Genomic DNA, 23,293 nt, shown 5'->3' with positions numbered 1-23,293 from the left:
CTATGGTGCTACAACACCAGTCATAACTCCTTCATGAACTACCTGATTTACGATGCAGGTGACAAGACCATAACCCACACCTCCCGATATTTTAAGCATCTAAGCGGTGATTCCTGATGGGCCAGGTGCTTTCCTTATCTTCATATCCTTAATTGCTTTCTCTACCAGTGTACTGTCAATTCGGGTAGCTGGTCTCTCTGCTGGGTCAACATTTGGCAGGCTCTCTTTTTCTTATTCATTCTCCACATTCATCAGTCTTTCATAATGGCATCTCCAAGCCTTTCTTTGCAGAATCATTAAACGCAAGGGCACCATCATCCATGTGAACACATTTCTCTTCTATGACATAACGGTTTTCCCTCACACACTGTCTTGCAATCGGAAATACTTCAGGTTATTGGTCCTCACATCGCTGAACACTGACAAACTTCATCTTTTCTGCTACTCCCTTGGCTTTATACACCCATCTCCTAGCCTCCCTTTTGGCTATCTGATATGTTCTCCTGCTACCCCCCCCCACTCTTCCAGGCCTTCCAAGCCTGTTTCTATGCTCTAATAGCCCTGTCTACAGTACTGTTCCACCACCATGTTACCCGAGATCTGGAAGGGACTTTGCACCAGCCACAGATTTGGTGTGGCACTCAGCAAGCTGTCTCACAGGAATTCCCAGCTGCCTTCTATGTCACAGGACAGTAGCTACTCCTTCCTATCATCAAATTTCCCGGTAAGGATATCCCTAAATCTCTGACCATGTGAAGGGTTCTTAAGCTTCTATCAAATTTCTCGGTAAGGATATCCCTAAATCTCTGACCATGTAATAAACTGTAAATCATAATTGATAGAGAAACCATTCCATCTTTTGTGCTGAATATATAGAGTACCTACCTACACTTTTTCAACATATCGAGATATGGCAGTATATATATTTGGCTGTAAAAAGTTTGCTTCCAAACCACATGGTTCTGGGTTCAGTCCCTCTATGTAACCTTTGAGTAAGTACCTTCTACTACACCCTAGGACAATCAAATCCTTAAAATGGATTTGGTAGAATTCCTCATACTCACAACCAATGTCTGTTTTGGTATGGTTTCTTTGGTTGAATGCTCTTCCTAATGTCAACCACTTAACAGATTGGACAGGGTTTTGTTTTTGTGCTACCAGCACTAATGAGGCGCTATGCAGCTTGCAAGACTATGAACCCCAAGAGGACAGCTTCATGCTAGAAGATGAGGTATAAGTATGAAAGGGCCAGAGTAAGACAGATTTCTTATTGTAGTGGAGCTACACAGCTACTCACATTTCAGAAGGGAGAGTGGGAGTGATAAGATGGAGCTGGAAAGTGATGAAAATAGTGATAATGCGGTGTCAAGGTGGACTTTCAAGGTATGGAGTGAATAGAATGAGTGGGGTAGAGGGATAGGAGTGTGAGTGGAGGTTACAATAGAGTATGGGGTATGTGACAAGTGAGAAATGAGTGAGAGAAAGGGTAAGCAAACACTGTAAAGATTAGGTAAAGTTGAAGGGAAAATATAGTGAACAGTGGCTGGCCAATCCACTACAAGAGTCTGGGGAGGAGATTACTGTAAAGAAGAATTACAAAAAAAAAAACAAAAAAACTATTTCATTTAAACTTCAATACTGTCCAACCCATGCCATCATTAAAGGACGAAGATGATAACAATGATGATTGAAGCTAAAAATTATTGTTATCAAGCCAGATTAAATGCTTAGCAGCATTTTGTCTGTCTTTACAAACCGAGTTCAAATTCTGCCATGGTAAACTTTGCCTTTCTTCCATTCGGGGTCAATAAAGTAAATACCAGTAGAACACTGGGGTCAATGTTACCGACTAGCTCCAACCCCCGAAACAGCTGGCCTTGTACCAAAATTTGAAATCAATATTACTGCATAAACAAGAACCATATATTTCCTAACACAACAAGAACTTAATATTTACTCAAGCAAAATATCTAATAAACTATGCTCTTTACTGAATGTGTCTGTAGCAAAAGCTAAGGTAATAATTTACATTGAGAAACACTTATTGTTTTGAGTCTGAAAAAGAATAAACTGAAATAGATAAAATAAATAAATGGGGGGGGGGCTATTACCTCTATTGGCAATAAAGGATTTCTCTCAGCAAGTATAGAGTAGATATAGAGTACTTGACTATGAAGTGTGAGGCTGCGTGATAGCAGGACATGGGCACTGAATGTAGAGGACGTATGAAAGCTGGAAAGACATGAGACAAGAACAATCCATTGTACATGTAATGTTGATGTGTATGAAATCACAGAACACAAGCTGAGAGAAAAAGTGGGAATTAGAGGAATCAGCTGTAGTGTGCAAGAAAGAAAACTGGTAGTATGAACAAGATGCATATAAAGGTGAAAATGGATGAGCCAGTGTATGTGGAAGAAGCCTACTGAAGAAGAGAAGTCCAATGAAAGGAATGACGAAGGCCTCCAATGACTGGTGAGACACTGTATTGGAAGAGAAATGTCCAATCCATGTCATGATGGAATTTCATCCTCCTCCTCATCTTTTAACATCATTTTCAATGCTGGCATGAGTCGGACAGTTTGATAGGATCTGACAGGTCAGAGGACTGCATTGTGCCCCAATGTCTTTGGCATAGTTTCTACAGCTGGATATCATTCCTAATGCCAACCAATTTACACAGAAACAAAATCAAGATACAACTGACAAAAACAGAATCTATTAACCTTGAATTTGCTATTACTCTTCACTCTGAGAATATATATTATTATTCACTAAGACAATGTATGCATTCAAAATATACCAACCAAAACAATATAAGTGAACTATACCAAAACTATGAGGTTAATAGTCCAATTAGTTTATGAAAAACAAAAATCTACAAATATGTCAACTGAATTAGAAATTAAGTTTGGTTTGTTTAATTCCATCTATTGCACTTAATAGTAATATATATTTCAAAATAGCATTTCTAAGGGATTCTCTGATAATACATTTCTTATTTTGGTGGTGATGGTGAATCATAAGCTTCAAATAAACAAACAAAATATTCACAACATTTATTTAGTTATGAACATAAATTTAACAGTTTTTAGTTTCACTTAAACATTAATTTTCATGAGACTCCAAATTAAGGTCAGATTAGGTAAGCAATTACTCATTTCATTCCTCTTTATCAAATAGACTTATTAACTGGTGGTTTAATGTACATGTTTATATATACTCCAGTGTACTTGTCTGAGTACATAATAATACATGATATGTACAAGCATGGTCATGAAGTCACAAAATTATCTTAACAATCTTATGATCCTGGGTTTGATTCCTTTAGGTGGCACCTTGGGCAAGTGTTTTGTACTTTAATGCCTTGTTGACTTAATTTTTGTGAATGAAAATGGATAGATGAAAAATGTATGTTAGTCAACCACAAAGAAAATTCAAGGAGCCAATCTCGTAGCAAACTGTCACATTGATCTATCAGAAAACTGTATTAAGGGTTACAAGCATCTGTGGAATACTTACAGCACAAAGAGTAAGCAGTCTGGTTGAACAAACAACTGAATTATTCTTTGTCAAAGCAACAAAGGGGCTGTTTACATAGAAATTGATTGCTACATATAAAGCACACGGTGAACTCATACAATTAAAAACATTATATAGCTATAAGATATTTTAATTGTAGCTAATTGGTAAATGATGTAGATTATGCAGAAAAAAATGCTAATTAGGCAAGGACATACTTCAAAGTGAACAAGTTGTGGTTTCCATAAACACTAAACAGGAATAAAAATTTCAAAATGTGTTGCTATTCATTTGCTGATATAACTCAGCCTGCATCTTAATATAAGTATTAATTTTGACATCATCCAACTGGACCACAGGATTAACAAACCTTTCTGAAAATCTATCAGCTAGTTCCTCGAAAAAGATGTCAGATGGTCATCTGCTTAAGAATTTATTAAATAAATCTAAAAGCCAGAATAGTGCTAGTAATAATTACAGCTCAGTTTAAAGTGGAATGAACTTAAAAGCAATAACCTTTGACTGAAATATAGCTTTTAACAAAATAGAAAATGTAGATATATAATTTTGAATAAAATTAACCATGTAGATACAATTAATGAAATCCTCATTAGCACACATCAATTTAAGTCTGTCTTGCATTCACAAAGCAAAGTATTGTCAACTCTTTAACACTAAATTGATTTATCAGTCTGAGAACATATGTGATTCAGACTGTACTCTAAACTTGAATACGATGAACTAGGTCAAAACTGTGATTGCTTGTCAAATTCACATCTTCTATGGTATGCTGTATAATGTTTTCTCAAAAGCTAAACGTGTTCATACTTAATTAAAATGAATAGACTTCTACTTTGATCACAAATGCAGTAATCAATTCTTCACATTCCAAATCTGAAATATCCTTTAACTAAAACTGACAATTAAGTAGATTGTGCCGGTTTACTAATCTTGTTTAAGCAGCAATTGGATACCATCTTGCACATAACTAGCAGGACATTGAACCCTCTAAGATACTCTGATGTAATTTTTGAGACTATTCTATGTCAATCTTCAGATCACAAGGGGTAATAGTCACAAACGTTAGTCAAAATTCAAGGGCTTACATCAAATGTGAAAGTGCAATCAAAACGTACTTCCACAATAAATGACATTCAACAGTACAAACTAGGGTACTTCTTTTCTACCAACAAGTTAGTTCAAGAACATTGAGGAGTTGCAAAATTATCTAATGCTCAGCAGCCTATAACCAAACAAACTGAACTGCATAAAGATCTACCTGTGTTACAATCACTGTTACACTTCTTTATGATAATGAAAAAAGATCTCTAGGGGCTGAAGTTCCTTGCTGATTGTTGGTTTTTAACAGCTGGAGTGCAAACACTGCAGCTAACATCAGGCACAGTTGTGTGTTAAGAAGTATACTTCCCTATCACACGGTTCCAGGTTCAAGTCCACTGCAAAGCACTTTGGATAAGTGTCTTATACTACAGTCCAGGGCCATCCAAAACGCTGTTGATGGAAACAGAAAGCAACTTCTCGTGTATGTGTATCCTTGTTTTGACATCACGCTTTAATTCTAAACCATTGTCATACAAGCGGTGCCATTCATTTCAAATATACCGTGAAAAAAAGGCTCGTCATGGGGGAAGCATTACCTTGTTTGGAAACAAGCGAAGGTTAGCGACAGAACGGGCATCTGGCCGTGGACTGATTTCACTAGAACTCTGACACTGTCAGACTTGAACTGCAAGTAAATTTTCTTCCATATCGGCTGAGTGATTAGATGCATGATTACTGACCATGTTGGGAAGTTCAAATATAACCAATACGCCTTTTTGACAACCAAAAAATAAAGTACTTGTTTATATATTAGAAAATACTAAGCTCTAACATAAAAAAAACTAAATATTATTTTTAAAGAATAGACATTACGAAAGAAAGCTACATATATATAAAGGAATTCCTTGGTAGATGGTATGTCAAAATAAGAGGATCGCCTAAATTAAGAAATGTAGTTATAAAAATTAGTAATGATAGTGTCATTTAATCGGTAACAATTATTTTTGGGGGAAATCACATGACAAAAAATATCTACTTTGATGAATTTAACTAAACATTTGTTTGAATAAAATGTTAAGTCATTCAATAAATGTATTTCCGAAAAAAACAAACAAAAGAAATTCTAAGCAAAATAGTTTGAAATGTTTTGACAAAATGCCAGTTTTCAAATACATTTCTTAAGGTACAATTTGATTGAATGTCAGTATAACCGCAACAAACAATACACAGAACTAGTTAAGAACTAACAATTACTACATAGAGATATCAACCATCTATAAAACAATACTTTTTATTTTAACAAGGATAAGAAATAATTTTTTTTTAAATATTAAAAAGACGATAACTAACAACGAGTTTTAAAACATTCGTTTCGAAGTAGCTATCGGGATGTGACATGTTACTGAAATTTTAACAAGGAAATAACGCATCTTTAACAATTAACTGCTAAAAAAATAAATCGGAGAAAACACTTTAAAATATAGAAGTATTAAGATTATAAAAGGTTTATATAAACTATTTTATTTATGTCTATTTTCAGTGTGGAGTTGACAGTATCAAATCCAGCTGATCATGTCTATTTAAGGAGTGGCAGAACTATTTCATAAAGAACTATGACCATCGTATTTAGAGAAACTTGAAGAAAAACTAATCGGTAGATCGATTTTCTGTAGTTTACAAACGAGTAAAACATGTAAACATTTTGAAACTTATTGTTAAATGGGGGTATGTAAGATGTAGATCTCTTAGTAGACAGCGACAATTCATATTGAAGAAGGGCGGATACTGTAGTTTTATATCTAGTAAATCATGCTTCATGAAATTCGTCAACAGTGCACCTAATGCCCTTTTTTTTCTAGTTGTAGTACACCTGAGCACTGTATACAACAATTTCACTATTATCTATACAGTTTAAACTAAACAGTATAGGTGAAGAAGTATCGATCTTTTACTATGATTTTAAATATACTGTAACAAGCTTCGTAGCGACATTATAGCTACAGAAAGAAATTTGGAAACGCATGTTAAGTAAAAGGAGAAAAAACCCGAAGCACGTGGTTTTAAAAGTTGATAAAATATTTTCAAGCTCCTGTATATATTATTCATTAAATATATTATTTAGTCATTAGAGTGTAATTATCAAGTATTTGAAGTACACATGAAATAAATTATTAGACACAACACAGTATAAAGATAGAAGGAAGGAAACACAGTATGTAGATAGAAAGATAAACGTTTTCACACAATGCGATAATACGAAATAATATAAACGGATTATCGCGGCTTATTTAGACAAGTGAATGACGACTAATATCGATTAGAAAGGTTATTTTGTGGTTAGGAAAATCTTATAAAAATGTGTTACAATATAAACTTGAGATTTCATCTTAGAAATAAAAGAAGACGCATAAATTGAAAATATATGACTAGCGAAGTCGAGTGTATTTACAAAGATAGGGCGAGTTGATGAGCTGTTGCTTCGTTTTTGATTTGTACAGAAAAGTATTTTCCAATATAAACAACAAATATTTAATAGGTAAAGGAACAGCTAAATGTTCTTGTTTGGAAGAAAGACACGTTTTTTCTTGATAAAACAATTACATAAAATACGCGCATAAGAAAAATTCAAAGGTACGGCAACTCGGTAAAAATCAACAGTAAATACAACGGTATAAATAGTAAGTAAATGAAGGAAGTAGCCATTTAGATCATACCTTAATGTCTTGGTGAAGCAAACAAATATCAAGATTAATTCACTCGTAAGAAAACGAAGCCGGTAAATGCCATGCTTCTAGTAAAACCTCGGTAATTACTTTAGTCAGTGCGGGAGTGAGACTACACGAACTGGAAACCTCGCCCTAATTGAAGTCAGCACCTATATAATAGCGGCTTTGTTCCAGTGAATAGTTAACATTATCTTTTCGTTTCGTTAGAGTAAAACTTGTCAATAAGAAGAAGTTTCGATTCATGACTCGAATCGTTGCTACATAACTGTAGTAGTTGTATCTCTAAGTACTATTTTATGAAGGTCAAAGGTAAAAGAAAAGTGGAAAATAACAAACATATTTCTAACTTAAAAGAATATCAAGCTGATACAGATAAGTTGAATATTATGTCCGCAGAGATACCAGGATCGAGATTATAGCAGCGAAAGAATACTGATTAAGATTATTATACAAACAATTTTTTTTGTTTTTAATTTCATGAAACAAAAACGATAAATAATCGAAACTACCACTTGATTTTTACGAGCTTGTGTTTAAACACAAATTTTCATTTTCATCGAAACATTTAACACTGAACCATCCCTTCGTATTTTTCCACACATTTTTTTTTTAAATGATTCATTACAACCAAGCTGTTTTTTTTAATCTGTTTCAAATCCACTGTAAAGCATCTAACTTTATAACTAAGTATACACAAACACACATTAACGTTAAATTCATATTTTGATATTAGTTACAAATTTTAGCACAAAGCCAGCAATTTCTGGAGGAAATCGATTTACTTCAACTCAAGTGTTCAACTAGTACTTATTTCATCGATCCAGAAAGGATGATACTTTAATATTTTAAACTATTTAAATTTACCCACGAAAAATGAATATACGAAAATTGCGAACTAGTATCTCTATAAGTTTACAGTAGGAAATGTGTGAAGTCAATAGAATACCTACGAAACACGGTGAATTTGAACTTAAAACCACCTTAGTACAGTTTAGTTTCAGTGAAGTTTCACGAACTTTGGATGGATTTTTTTAGTAGTTTTATCCACAACAAAATTCTAAAATATAATTCTTTTACATTCCAAATTCGGTGGACAGCACCCACTTTTTTTTTTTTTTCTTTTTACAGAATAACCCATTTTCGCGTACGGAGGTTCTGATTCTGCAAAAAAAAAAGAAAAGGGCATTTAAAAATTTTAAATCTCCCCCCCACCCAAATTGAAGAATTGGGGAGGGGGGGAGTAAAATTTTAAAATGCCGTTCTTTTTGCAGAATAAGAATTTCCGTACTCGAAAATGGGGGATTCTGTAAAAAAAAAACAAAGAAAGGGGGGCGCAGTCCACATTCTTTACGTCCGCCCCAAATTCTATATTGGCTATTAAACAGTTCCCTCAAAATAGCTTGTTTAAAAGTATAAGGTAACTCTACTATTTCTAGATGAAATTGTCAATAAAGCTTTTAAAATAATCCACGATTCCCATCATTCATCGGAAGCAGTACTTATTCAAGTTTTACAAAACCCTCTTTCTGTTTCTTTGTTTTTTTTCTTCGGGGTGGCGTTATCGTTAAGTAAGTACTATATCAAACCTAGCATTGGAAAGTCTACATATGAAAAGCGAATACATTTAAACAAAGCGACGATACATACTTCAGACAACGAAAGAGGATTTCAATAACTATTTCTAACCCTTTTATATCCATATCAGCGCTTTATATGTCACATAAATACACGTAATTGTCTGACTTGTACTTCATAATGACATTTCCAATTTTTTTTTATTAATTAGCAAAAGTAAAGAAAAAAAAACATACTGTGACTATTTTTCAAATCAAAGCACGCGTGCGCGCGAGAGCACATACTCATACACACACGTCACATGCGCATGGGCGAAAAGTAATATGATCTGTAAAATGAGCAGTGGTCTCAGTACAACAGCTGATTGTTTCAGACTCTTGGTCAACCCTCGTCGAGCAAGGTGACCTATGATCAAAGGCGTTCTAGTGTGACCATTCCATCACTTGTATATTTAGAACTACTTTACCCAATGTGCCCTCTTCCTGTCTGGTTATATATTCTTTCCTGTAAATGTCGTCCACACTATAGCCCCTTGGCAACTAAAGCCTTGTGTAAGTATATATATCAGAGGAAGGTCAACAGGGAAACAAGCTTTTGTATGTAGAAGATGCACAGGTACAATAAGCACTGAAAATGTGTAGAAAATAGACTCCATCAACTGTCGGGGAGGATGGGGGCAAGCTGGAGGTGGTAGATAGCTTCCGTTTCCTAGGTGACCAAGTTAGTAGTGGAGATGGATGCTCAGACAGCTCTGAGAAAATAAGATTAGGCTGGGCAAAATTCAGAGAGTTCCTGTCTTTGCTGGCAACAAAAGCCTCTCTCGCAGTGCGAAAGGTAGACTGTATGATGCCTGTGTACAAACAGCCATGCTACATGGCTGTGACAGCCAAGGACATGCATGGACTTGAAAGAAACGAAGCCTGTATGCTTCATTGGATGTGCAACAAAATGTAAGCATCTTGAGAGATGCCTACAAAGTTAGGCATAAGAGGCATCAGATGTGGTGTGCAAGAGATACGACTGCACTGGTATTGTCATGTGATGGGTATGGATGAGGACAACTGTGTAAAGAAGTGCTTATCTCTAACTGTGGAGGGATCCTTTGGTAGAGGTAGACCTACGCAAGGTGGCTGAGTTCCTTTCAAGTGTTGGGCCTGATGGAGGTAAAGTTGCTGAGTTCCGGTCAAGTATGGGCTTCATGGAGGTAATAACCAAGACCTTTTGGCATTATGTTGTGCTTGAGAAGACCCATTAAGCCGAGCAAAATCACAGTTGTGACAGATACCAGTGTCACACAAATTGGCACCTGTGTCAGTGGCACATAAACGCACCACGGTGTCACACAAATGGCAACCATGCCAGTGGCACATAATAGCACCCATTACACTCTCAGAGTGGTTGGCATTAGGAAGGGCATCATGCTGTAGAAAACCCTGGCAAATCAGACTGGTGCCTGGTGCAACCTTCCAACTTAGCAGCCCTGGTCAAGCTGTCCAACCCATGCCAGCATGGACAACCGACTTTAAATGATGATGATATATATATATATATATATATATACACACATACATATGTAAATAAATAAATAACAAAGACAGGTATCAATTCATAACAGCTGTTTCTAATGAATTTTTAAAATTGATTAATGAGTACATTATATCATTATAGACAGCTGCAATGAATTGATACCTATCCATCGGTTGTTATTAATTCATAATTCACTTCTCTAAGAACCTACTCCTCTTATGATTGGATGTATATTATGGACCATATATTTCATATAATGTGTGTTTCTGAATTTGCCATCCAACCCATGCCAGCACGGAAAACAAACATTAAATGATGATATATATACGCCTGTGTATATATATATGTGTGTGTGTATGGATGCAATGCATACAAATGCATCATCATCATCGTTTAACGTCCGTTTTCCATGCTGGCATGGATTGGAGAGTTTGACTGGTGTCTGGCAAGCCAGGAGGCCACACCAGGCTCCAATTTGATTTGGCAATGTTTCTACAGCTGGATGCCCTTCCTAACGCCAACCACTCTGAGAGTGTAGAGGGTGCTTTTTATGTACCTCCGGCACAAGAGCCAGTCAGGATGAGGGAACAGGCATCAACCATGTTCGGATGGTGCTTTTTACATGCCACCAGCTCAGGAGCCAGGCAGTCATATATATATATATATATATATACGCGCGCACACACACATGTATATATGAGTTAGAGGTTTATATATACTAAAACTCAAAACATGGTCTGTTTTCTTGCCCTTTCATTAGGATGATAAACATTACAAAAAAATATAGTAATTTCCGCTTTAAGAAAAAAATTATCAAATTGAAAATGTCAGTTTGCAGTGGTGATACATCAAAGAGTCACCACAGCTCCCACCGTCCATTCTTTTTTCTTTCCCTAAACATTTATACAAGTTTTGGAGTGTTGTGGACTGAAAGATAGAAATTCTCCCTATATTTTTATGAGATAATTTTTGGAACATGGGTCCTCTTTTACTTGTTTTAGTAATTTGACTGTGGCCATGCTGGAGCACCACCTTTAGTTGAGCAAATCGACTCCAGGACTTATTCTTTGTAAGCTTAGTACTTATTCTATCGTTCTCTTTTGCTGAATTGCGAAGTTACGGGGACGTAAACACACCAGCATCGGTTGTCAAGCGATGTTGGGGGGGACAAACATAGACACACAAACATATACACACACAAACATACATACATGTTTAAATTAGGTATGTTTAAACATACCTATTTTACACATACTTAAGGGTTTTAAAAAATTAAAATAGGATTTATTGTGTTGAACGTTGATAAAGATGATTGGGGTCGCATCTTGAGAGGAGCTCCAGAGAAACACGGAGTGGTTTAGAGACCCAAGGATGTACCTCATGAAACACGTGTTGCCAAGTAATAAAACAGTAGGTAATAAAAATAAAAATTCTTTTTATTAGGTGAGAGGTAGGGGTATTCTATCTCTAAATTAATATATATATATATATACAAAATAAGAAAATGGAGAAATACATCTAAATCAAATATCAATTACCAGATAATACTCAATCACATACTTTATTATACCACCACATAAGAAACTATAGGGTTAAACATAAAAAAGTGAACATAAAAGAGTAATGTTATACAATAAGTAGAATATATATAAGAGAATATAAATGTAAGTAAATATAAATATAAATATAGATTACGTCTTACAGCTGTTTCGGCCATGTAGATAAGTATGTCTCATTCAACTTATATTAGCCTTTTATGGTAGGTCAATATATAGTTATAAATGAGACATTTACAAAAATATCATAAGGCCTCTTCGGAGATTATGTGATATAAATCAGTCTATATATATATATATACCTATATGGGTGTGGGTACATACCCATAATACATCATATACATATAAGTGCATATACTCACACTCCTATACATATAAATACATACATATACATAATGATATAAATAATATAAATTAGTAAACATACATATGTTCCACATTCAATGTTACAGTTTTTCAACTTAATATTGCGATAATAAACATACACATATTAATACCTAAATGCAGATATACAGAGTCAATAGTACATTATATTAATTCCTACTAATTTCTAAAGTGTCATCAAAGTGAGCATCATTATCATTGTCAATACCATTAATATTATAATTAATACCATTAATATACTATTAATATTATAATTAATAACGCTTATACTAGAAAAGCAATTTATAGATTCCATTATTAGCAATATAGTCACAATAGTACTACAATACCATGTAAAGTGTTGAATATCTGCATATACATACGAAGTATGAAGTACAAGCATTCTGTTTACACTACATAAGGATCCATAGTTGCACATATGTACGTCCGAGTTCAAGTTAGTAATTTTCCTTATGATATAAATACAACATTGGATTTGAATTTAAATTATCATTGTCTTCCTTACGGTTGGTCTGCCAAGAGTCGCCAGACCTCCACCACACCGCACAAGAAAAACATACACATACACATCCAACCCTGAACCCCCACATCCATACAAAAACTCACACACACATTCACCCACACATGAATACACCCCAACACATCCACACATATTACTAAAGTACAAAATATATGTCTGTCATCGCGTGGCTTATAGATAAGTCATTGCAGGCAGGGGAAACTATAGCAGCGTCCATACACTCATACACACACTCACACGCACATCCGCACATACCCATAAACATTAATACACTCCCATATACTGTGTCCGGGAACATTCACACATACACATATACATACTTAAATATATATCTACGCACTTACACGTATAAGAAAAACCTATACTTATATCCACCCATGAATAAATATTCGCATATACATATACACATATCTAAATACGCACCTGTGTACTCATATGTACAAGAAAAACATACACCCGTATATCCACCCATGAACATACATATACATACAAAACATACATACACATACATACACATATGTACACACCCCGACACCTCCACCTATGTTCACTAAATCACAAAATATATGTCTGCCCATCAAGACGTATATATACATACACAATAAGTAAACAGAAGTTACTATTAATTAAGATATAAGTACATTAATTATAAATTAAATTAACTGTAAATTAGTAAGTGCCAAATAAACAAATATAAATATATATATATATATATATTTATAGATAAATAGATAAATATATATATATATTATAGATAAATAGATAAATATATATATATATATATATATATATATATATATACTCTTTTACTTGTTTCAGTCATTTGACTGCGGCCATGCTGGAGCACCGCCTTTAGTTGAGCAAATTGACCCCGGGACTTATTCTTTGTAAGCCCAGTACTTATTCTATCGGTCTCTTTTGCCGAACCGCTAAGTGACGGGGACGTAAACACACCAGCATCGGTTGTCAAGCAATGCTAGGGGGACAAACGCAGACACACACATATATATATATACATAAATACGACAGGTTTCTTTCAGTTTCCGTCTACCAAATCCACCCACAAGGCATTGGTCGGCCCGGGGCTATAGCTGAAGACACTTGCCCAAGATGCCATGCAGTGGGACTGAACCCGGAACCATGTGGTTGGTTAGCAAGCTACTTACCACACAGCCACTCCTGCGCCTACATATATATATATATATATATATATATTATCTTTTACTGATTTCAGTCATTCATTTGACTGAGGCACTGCCTTAAAGGGTTTTTAAGCCTAGTACTTATTTTATTGGTCTCTTTTGCCAAACTGCTAAGTTACAGGGACATAAACATACCAACACCAGTTGTCAAGAGGTGATGGGGGAGAAACAGGCATAAAGATACACACATAAATATATACATATAAATAACATATACATATATATATATATAATATATATATATATACAGACACACAATGGACTTCTTTCAGTTTTCGTCTACCAAATCAATTCACAAAGCTTTGGTAGGCCTAAGGCTAAAGTAGAAGACACTTGCCCAAGGTGCCATGCAGAGGGACTGAACTTGGAATCATGTGGCAAGGAAGCAAGATTCTTACTACACAGCCATGCCTGTACCATGCTTACATACGATATGCATGGGTGTAATGCATATATATGCACACACATATACATACTACAAGGGGGTGTTGAAAAGTTCCTGACTTTAAGGATATCGTGAAAGGCCTGGTTAGCAGCCCAACCTTCTGAGTTCTTTTATAGGGCTTAGAAAAACTGAAGGACCACAATAAGTGTGTGAATTTGAGAAGGGAATTCAGCCATATAAAAACCATGTCAAAACGGACAATGGCGTTTGGTGCTGTTTTGTGGATTGCCAGCTCTTGTCAGACCATCCAATCCATGCCGGCATGGGAAATGGATGTTAAACGATGATGAAGATGATGATGATGATGCACAACAATATTTCTAACTGAAATATTACAACTGTCTGTTCAAGTACTTCAATTCTGTGTATGTATATTTACTCAATTGCTGATATTTATCAATGGTTACTCCCATTGTTTTGATGCACCATTTTCCATCATAAATAGAACTGTCTGCATTTTTGACAACATGGGTATACTAGCAATAATGATAACTTCATATGAGTCAGCAAAAAAAGATGCATGTCATTTAAAAATTAACATGTAAACACAAAATGTTACTTAAGATATTTTTCTTCAATAAAACTGAATTTGTTATTTATTGATAAAAAAGCTAGAAAGAGCTCAAAAATCAAGGTGATTGTTAGGAAAGTGTAGACTAATGATTTCAAATTTTAACACAATGCTAACAATTTTAGAAGTGGGAGTAAGATGATTACATCAGCCCCATTGCTCAAATGGTACTCATTTTATCCACTGTGAAAAGATGAAAACAAAAGTCGACCTTAGCGGCATTTGAACTCAGGACGTAAAGACGTGTGAATGCCACTTAGCATTTTGTCCAGCATTCTAATGATTCTGCCAGCTGTAAATTCATACCAAAGGCAACTGAATAATTTAATAAAGCAAGTTAGAAAATACCAGTTAATGATTGCTCAAAAATGAAGTAACACAAAACAAATAAACTCGTTTGAGTGCTAAAATTAAAAGTTAATTTTGACCAAGTATACTCATCTGGTTCTAAAAAGATACATTTGCGATACACGAATAAACTGGGGATAATCCATTAAGGGGTTAAAGCAGTAAGTTTATATCATAGAACCAGGAATAGTCTTAGACAGGTGCATATCAAAAAGGTTTTGAATGTCACATATATGAAATTATGCAAAAGAACTTAAGACAGCCAAACTAAAAAGAAAACAAAAAAGTTCTAATAATATGTTATCTGGAACAGTTAATGTAATCAAGAGCAAAATCAAGCCTAATGCAGTGTTTACCCAAATTGGGACATGAAGCTTAACATAGTTTTATTGCTTTCATCAGATAATTTACCTGTTCTTAAATAATGCTTTCAAGCATGAAATTGATCTTGTTCTAACATCAACCACCCAGGTGTGGTTGACCGGTTCAGAAGTTTGCTTCCTAACCAGTCTTCTACTATAGTCTGAGCTTTGTGAGTGAATCTAGTAGACAGAAACTGATAACAGTCTTCCCACACTACATGTGTGTGTGTGTGTGTGGCCCAATGTTCGAAGATTATGCTTCACCATCTCATCCCATGTCTTCCTGTGTCTACCTCTTCCACAGGTTCCTTCCAGTTAGGGTATGGCACTTCCTCACAAACCAGTCCTCACCCATATGTAACACATGACCATATCAGTGCAGTCATCTCTCTTGCACACGACCTTTGATGCTTCTTATGTCCAACTTTTCTCTCAGGGTACTTACACTCTGTCGTGCATGCACACTGACATTACACGTTCAGCGGATCATACTAGCTTCATTTCTTTCAAGCCTACTCATGTCCTTAGCAGTCATAGCCCATGGTTCACGGCCATGTAGTATGGCAGTTTACACACATGCATCATACATTCTGCCTTTCATCCTGAGAAAGAGGCCCTTAGTTGTCAGCTCCCTGAACTTTGCCCAGGCAATTCTTATTCTAGCCGCTACACTCTCAGAGTAACTACCCCCCACTACAGACTTGGTCACCTAGGTAAGGGAAGCTATCAACTACTTCTAGTTTTTCCCTCTGGCATGTGATGGAATCTGTTTTCTGTACATCTTCAGTGTTTATTGACCCTGTGCATCTGCCACATACAAAAACTGTCTTCCCGGTTAACCTTCTTTTGATATTACTGCACCTTTTATGTGTCCATAGTTTACATCAGGTACATTGTATGGAGTTTCTACCCATGCCTTTTCTACAGATCAAGCAGGGCCATCTACCAGAAGGGGTTTGTGATTTGTCAGCCTTCCTGCTTAGTAAGACTTTTGTTTTGCTAGACCTTGCTACCACACCCTAAATTTTGTCTCTAGATGTGTGTATATATATATATATAGGTGTGTGTGAGTGTGTGCATGTATATATGTGGGTGGGATTGTCTTTGTATCTCATTGTTTTAACATCACATAACAGTTCTAAGGGAATGTCACCATCACACAAGCAGTGTGACTCATTTCCATTATTCTGTGTAAACATGTTTGGCCATGGGTAAATAGAACCACACTTATTAACAACTAAGGTGTGGCAACAGAAAGGGCATGTCCATGTAAAAAAATCTGCTTCAATAAACTTTGCCCAACCCATGCAACCGTGGAAATATGGATGTTAATTTGATGATGATCATGACTAGGGGTTACATAGTTTGACTACTTGATCCCAACTTAAGGAGAACAAATGAGAACAGACACAGTAATTTCTTGCAGTAATATAGTAATTAGTCAACAAAAGTATATATAAGTATTCTGCTAAATACTTATGTTATTGGATAGCCCTTTGTTAGCGCTAAATAAATCAATTAATGACATGGGGGTAAGGAATTAAACAAATGAGTGCATAAACCCTGTAATTCAACATACAAGTAACTATTGATAATATTAGCATTTTCCATGCAAACAGTTATTAGAAGAAACATAATAGCAATTTTCTGAGATATTTTGACTGATTTATGAGGAGGGGATTACTTCATTACAGACTGAGGCCATGCTGGGGCACTGCTTAGAAGGGTTTAGTAAAACAAATCAACCCCAGTACTTGTTTTATATACATGTATGTGTATGTGTGTGTGTGTATGTATGTATGTATGTATGTATGCATGCATGCATGCATGCATGTATGTATGTATGTATGTAGTACCTGTCAGGGTCCCATCTATGGGTTGAATAGATTTTCCATTATTTTTGAGAAGACTGTATGGAAGGCAGTTCTTCAATGAGAAATATAAAACTTGCAGTTAAAATGGATACAGTGACAATTAAATACTAATTATTTTTGTTTTATTTAATCTCAGTTTAAGCAGTATATTAATAAAGAGAATTCATTACTCTATTAAATGATATAAGTTTTAAAATCTAAATTTTTAATTAGCCCAGTACAATTATTGACAGCCACAAAAATGAACACCACTTAATTCTTGAACATTTAAAGATTTAAATGTATAATGTTTAGTTCATACATACCACTTAGTTCTACAAATTTATAATTTTTATAACAAAGTGGTGTGTATGAATTAAAGACCAAGAATAAAATCAAACAGTACTAACATTTCAGCACATACCTGAGATGTCTCAAAATAGAATAACGTCTAAGACACATTTTAAACGATAAATTTGATCACATTATCGAAAATTTCTTCTCATTTTTTTGGCTTTGTAATCATGCAGTCCACTTAATTTCTAGGTTTTCATTGGTGAATATTTGTATTGACCTGTTACCATAAGTTTTCTATTGGATTTAAAATGGGGAGAGTGCTGGCCCCTGTAGCACATGAATTGCTTTTGAGGAATTCCTTGACTATTTCTATAATATGCTTTGGGCCACTGTCATGCTGAAAGATCTATGTCTAGGCTAAATGATTCTCAACATATAAAAGAAAAATAGTCTTCTTCAAGATATCTAAATTGGTTGTACTGATGTATGGGGCCAACTCTTTTCCCAAACGTATGGGCCCTAAACGAAGATACCACTATGCCTAGCTGTAGGATTAATGCATTCTGAGTGAAATGCCTTTCCTCTGTGATATTAGCTGTACGCTCACCTTCAGATCCAAACAAATTAAATTTAAACTCATCCAACCACAACATTTTCAACCAGTACAATTACATCCAGTTCTTATACTCCTGAGCAAACTGAACACAGAGGCACATCGGTTTTTCAGAGAAAGGCATGACTTTTTTTCTGCACATTGCATCCTACATACCTGAACTACTTTAGTCAAATTTTGGTGATAGTGACACCATTCTGCATGTGGTATTTCTATTGAACGACATTCAAAATGACAGTGAATGTATCCTTTTCCATGGTTGCCAATTGAGGACTTTCAGAATGACCACCAGTTTTATTGATGTTCTCAGAATGCTGGGTGGCACTCACTGAGTACCCAACTTCAATAGCTATGATTCAAAATATTCCTTTGAACTTATGCATGTCGGCAATTCTCAATTGCATCTGTGGTCATCAGCTTTATCATATACTCATCACAATAAATCTTAGGATAATATAATCAAATAGTTATTAATAGTTTGTCTCATTAAGTCAGAATATGATATTAAATATTAAATCAAAAATCCTTTTTCTAAAATGCTCTCCAGTAAACATCTATTCTTGTGGCTTTATTAAATGTCAATACTTACATTCTCGTTCTTTTATTTGCTTCAGTCATTGGATTGCAGCCATGCTGGAGTACTGCCTTGCAGGGTTTTAGTCAAACAAATTGACTCCAGTACGTATTTTCTAAAGTTTAGTACTTATTCAACCAGTCTCTTTTACTGAACCACTAAGTTATGGAAACATAAAAAAACTAACACTGGTTGTCAAGTGATACAGGACAAACACAAATACATACATCATCATCATCGTTGGCATGGGTTGGATGGTTTGACTGAGATCTGGAGAGCCAGTGACTGTACTAGGCTCCAATCTGATCTGGCAAGGTTTCTACAGCAGGATGCCCTTCCTAATGCCAACCGCTCCAAGAGTGTAGTGGGTGCTTTTTATGTGCCACCGACACAGGAGCCAGTCAGGCAGGTCTGACATCGATCACGTTCAGATAGTGTTTCTTATGTGCCACCAGCACGAGAGCCAGTCAGGGGGTACTGGCATCGGCCACGTTCGGATATGTATATGATCAGATAGGTTTCTACATAGTTTCTGTCTACCAAATTCACTAACATGGTACTGGTTATCTGAGGGCTATAATAAAAGACACTTGCCCAAAGTGTTGCATAGTAGGACTGAAACTGAAACTATGTGGTTGCAAAGCAAGCTTCTTATCCACACAGCTATGCCTGCACATCAGGTACGTGCCATCAGTAATTACTCAGGGTAGGTAGTTGGTGACATTTATGTAATAAAACACAAAAAAAAACACAGGTGCATGCCTGAGTTGGAGGCAGATTTAATTCTGCCTTTATAGCGTGTAAAGAAAACGATGTTGTAGGAATGTACACAGCATGTGTACTACAGTAGTACTATGCATAGCTTTAATACTGAAATTGAAAGGCAGTGGCAAATTATGCCTACCTAATTCTATAATTTGGTGTCTGCTTTCCATGCTGGCATGGGTTAGACAGTTTGACTGAAACTGGTAAGCCAGAGAGCTGCACCAAGTTCCAGTCTGAATTAGCATGGTTTCTATGGCTGGATGCCCTTCCTAATGCCAACCACTCCAAGAATATAATGTGTGCTTTTCACATGTCACTGGCAGGTGCTTTTGTGGCAACTGGCACTATTCATCTTTATAATTTGTTCACTTTTAAGGTCATTTTTACCATGCTACCATACTCTTTTACTTGTTTCAGTCATTTGACTGTGACCATGCTGGAGCACCGCCTTTAGTCGAGCAAATCAACCCCAGGATTTATTCTTTGTAAGCCTAGTACTTATTTTATCAGTCTCTTTTGTTGAACTGCTAAGTTACAGGAACGTAAACACACCAGCATCGGTTGTCAAGCAATGTTGGGGGGACAAACACAGACACACAAACGTATACACACACACACACATATATACAACGGGCTTCTTCCAGTTTCCATCTACCAAATCAACTCACATGGCTTTGATCAGCCCGAAGCTATAGTAGAAGACACTTGCCCAAGGTGCCACGCAGTGGGACTGAACCCAGAACCATGTGGTTCGTAAGCAAGCTACTTACCACACAGCAACTCCTACACTTATGGTTACAATTATGTATTAACATGGCATTGTGTTTACAACTGGATGCCCTTCATATTGCTAATTGCTACCTTTTTTTTTCTAATAAGGGATTTCTTATTTTCTATGTCTTCGAAGGCACAGACTAGTGGATGATTTGTTGATAGAGGAAATGACAACACCACCACCTGTAGCTGAGCAACATTTGGAAAAGCACTATGTAGACATAAACATATAAACACATACATGTATGTACACACACACAACAGGCTTCTTTCAGTTTCTGCCAACCAAATCCATCCACAAAACTTTGGTTACTCTGGGGCTATAGTAGAAGATACCTCAAATTCTGCACCATGGTATTGAACCTGAAATTATATGGTTGTGAATCAAACTCCTCAACTAACGTGCACCTACCTTATATAAAAATACCAAAAAATTTTCAATGGATAATAATGATTGCTAACCATAGTAATATACAATTTATTAACAACAGAAATTTTAAAGTCGAAATGAGTGTCTGTCTGTCAATGTGTTTGTGTATAACAGTGTCTATCAGTCTCCTTTGTGCTTAAAAAGAAAAAGTTTACCATTTGATGAATACACAAGAGAGACCAAGAAAATATAAACCATTTGGAACTGATGTGATCAACTAAAAATACTTGAAGTGGGCACCCCATTATAACAACAGTACAATGACTGAAACCAGTAAGACAAAAAATAATATTTCAGATTACAGGAAATATATCTGATGAATAGGAACTGCAAAGGCATTGGTGATTAAAGTGAAAAGATTTAATTGAAAGAATTTCAACTCCACATACAAAATGCTAAAGGAAAGGGGGAAAACAGATGAGCTGTTATGCTAATGTGAAATAAGACTGCCAGATAATTGTTAAGTCAGAAATAATAATGACTAGAAATGTTTCAGGACACCTGAAGTAGCCTGCAAGATATATATAAATATTTCATCAATCAATGGTGGATTTTTTATGTTGGCAGACACAACACAAATCTTTCCTATAATCTTTCTGCATTGAATTCACCACTAAACCTGTTCAACAAGTTGAATATTGCTCTACAAAAGAATAAATGCTATCACCTTATATCGCTGTCAATTAAAACAACTTTTCTTTTCAGAAATTGATTACATGGAGAAAGCATTTTCAAACCTGGTATAGCTGTTATTCTAAACTTTCAAGAAAATCTCAGTTGTTCTCCGATCTAATTTATTTAACAGTATGGCACAAAAGTACTGTATTTGAGAGTATCTATGATGCACCTTTTTCTAAAAGAAATGTCCTCAAAAAAAATCACCCCGAGTCCTATATATGAAGTTTAAAGCATAAAAAACTTCTTTCCCTGAATATACGGTACTGAAAGTGGACTGTGTTTAATATACCTCTGCATTTTTTATACCCTCACTTTAGTGGCCAAGATAAATGACTCACAGATTTATATAATATACCAAATATGTTGCTCTCAATCAGGATCCATATAAGACTTTGTTGCTAAAACTTATGTGCAATAAAATTGATATACTTCCACAATACACCCAATTTTTTTTAAACAACAAATGGATATGGGGACCTACCCGAGTAAAATAGAAATCAAAGGGGTCCACTGATTTGGAGTTTTCAAGTCATAACCATCACCCAGTAGAGGTGAACAAATGGAGACAACGCAAGATTTCAGAAGGATTCTTTCACCATGTTGAATACACTCTCTAAAATACACCTAGTTCATTCAGTAAAGTTACAGCATTAGGAAGAGTATGTATCCAACTGTAGAAACCAAGCTGAAATATAATGTTTTACTAAGAAGTATCCTATCTAGGAGAGCAATAACACCACATGAAAAATGAATCAGATCATGGCAATTCATTCAATCCATGTCAGCATGGAAAATGAACGTAATATGATGTGGTCATGTTTTTGTTGTTGTTGCAGCTGTTGCTGATGATGATAAATGAACTTCTGACTTTTATGCATTTTTCTTTAAAAAAAAAAGATCATTTCACCTTTAGAAAAGCAATATTCAGTATTATTGTGTAGGAAAGGAATGTTTACAAAATCATTAATTTTCATGTTAGCAGTCGAAAAGTAAGTCACAACATATAAACCTATAATCCAAAATTATAATGTTACTGTGAACTGATGTTTCATTGCTGCACATATTATCAATGATAATGATTGAACTAATTACAATAAGAAAATCACTTTAATAAACTCTTAAATAATTATGCTATATGAAAATATACTTAAAACTGTTCAAACTTTGTCTGTCCTGATTATATGCCACATTATATTTATCAGGTTTATTTTCCCATACTAGTATGGGTAATCAATTGACTTACCCTACTATCTTACATTCAACAAATGTCTCTCACAGTATGAACTATTAAGTTATTTAAGCATCAAATTTTATATAGTATGATACCGTTTCCACTCCCAATAATTTTATGAAATAAGCTGATAATTATGTACTAAAAAAATCTAGATGGTGTCTGTATCTGGTGTTCAAGGACACTTTACAAATTGAAATAATCAATGGAATTATGAGAATAAGTGGATGAACAAATACTGACCTTATGATTTTCAACACACATATATAAAAACATGT

At 35.2% G+C, this 23,293-nt stretch overlaps 1 protein-coding gene across 6 annotated transcripts in view; it reads right to left on the bottom strand.

The window, feature by feature from the left end:
- LOC115213819 (beta-1,4-mannosyltransferase egh) overlaps positions 1 to 23,293 on the bottom strand; it is a 64,487-nt gene that overhangs the window by 28,381 nt on the left and 12,813 nt on the right. The window contains exons 1-2 of one of the 6 annotated variants that reach the window (XM_029782707.2): positions 7,299 to 7,640; positions 2,112 to 2,232 (exon numbers count right to left, since the gene is read on the bottom strand). The exons of 3 other annotated variants lie outside the window; for them this stretch is intronic. The gene's annotated coding sequence lies outside the window, so the exon portion shown is untranslated. Of the gene's footprint in view, positions 1 to 2,111; positions 2,233 to 7,298; positions 7,641 to 23,293 lie in introns of those variants that run through there. 2 more of the 6 variants (XM_036504790.1, XM_029782704.2) reach the window with 2 other exon arrangements.

The sequence above is a fragment of the Octopus sinensis genome, linkage group LG7 (genome assembly GCF_006345805.1).
Source record: "Octopus sinensis linkage group LG7, ASM634580v1, whole genome shotgun sequence".
Lineage (NCBI taxonomy): Eukaryota > Metazoa > Mollusca > Cephalopoda > Octopoda > Octopodidae > Octopus > Octopus sinensis.
This window is presented reverse-complemented; position numbering and strand designations above follow the sequence as displayed.